Source organism: Tupaia chinensis, unplaced genomic scaffold (assembly GCF_000334495.1).
Source record: "Tupaia chinensis unplaced genomic scaffold, TupChi_1.0 Scaffold000366_1, whole genome shotgun sequence".
Taxonomy (NCBI): domain Eukaryota; kingdom Metazoa; phylum Chordata; class Mammalia; order Scandentia; family Tupaiidae; genus Tupaia; species Tupaia belangeri.
Window position 1 is genome coordinate 2,524,256 of NW_006159863.1, and position 1,438 is coordinate 2,525,693.

Here is a 1,438-nt window from a genome sequence, read left to right on the forward strand (position 1 = left end):
ACTGCACCGCCGGCCGGCGCCGCGCGCCCCGGGAGGGGCGCCCGGGCCCTCCCTCCCTCGCCCGGCCTTTCGCTAAGGCTCGGCCTCCGCCCTGCAATCGGCTGGGGAATTCAAATGGCAGCGAGCGGAGGGAAGGGAAGCTGGGCGGGGAAGGTTCCCCGCGCTAGGCACACCCGGCAGCAGCCCAGCCCCAGGGAGGGGCGGCTTCTTCAGGGGGGACGCCGGGCATGGCTCCCTGTGCGTGTGTCTGCGATTGTAGGGGTGTGCGCGGGCCCGAGGTGAGGCTGCAAGGGCGAAATCTGGCCTGCAGGCAGGGGCCGGGCTGCGGGCATCCGTTGCCTGGCAGCTGAAATGAAAGCCCGAAGCCCTTCCAACCTCAACTGGGGAAGGAAAGTGTTCGGGGCAGGCTGTAGTCCATTGGGTATCGGGAATCCCTCCCAAAAACGTTCTTTTGTGCTTTCAGGCCAGAGAACTTGGGAGCTGGGGGAAGCAGCCAGTTTAAGGCAAAGGTGGCCCAGTGTGGGTCCTATTCGCCACCTAACATTCATTCCCACTCAGAGTCACTTGGGGACTTGGGGCGGGGTGGGCTGTATTCGCTGGTGCCTACAGATTTGTTGAGAGGAAGCTATTAGGACTACTGCGACCAGAGAACCCTAGAGAATTACGGGGCTCACAGGCAGCCCCCACACTGCACAGTAAGGCAGGGAGCGGGAGGGGAAGACAAAGCAAGGAATACTGAGTCACGGACAAAACCTCTGGGATCAGAGTTTAAAACGCCTTAACTGGAGTTAGAGTCGACCAGCCTGTCCCCTTGGCTTCGCCTGTCCACACTATGCGGACACCACCTTCGGAATCCCCGTGGAGAAACAAAACTGGTACCCCTTTAGAAGGGAAATACCAGGCAGCTCAAACATCTGGACTGGCCCTTGGCTTTGGACTCCCTACATAATCTAGGCCATCAGGTAGCTTTGTAAAAAAGAAATCTAATTGGTTCACACCTTAGCCAGATTAGCCAGATAAATACAGAATAATCCTTGGGTTGCTCAGAGCCTATGTCCCAGTGTCTTTCTCCACCTAACCACCTTGGCATTTAGGGGGGTTGTCGGTCCTTCCAGACTACAAGAAGGTATCAACTTCACCCTTTCATTCCTATTCCTGTAAAACCTAAAGTCCCAGAAAGGAGCCAGGGAGCTTGCAGCAAGCTTCACTGCTAGTTAATTCATTCAAATCGATTTAGCTGTGCATCTTAAAAAGAAAACAGAACCACTTCCCCCCTGCAAGTATCTGATGTGCCAAGGGCAAAGTGAGTCGATGTCAGCAAGTATTGGTGTCAGCCACTGATGGTTCAAGTCACAAGTCTGAGACGGCATAAAATGTGCCTTCCTACCTGTGAAAGTCAGCAGTGGGTTCCAGCTAGCAGTCGGGGAAGGGGGAAAGA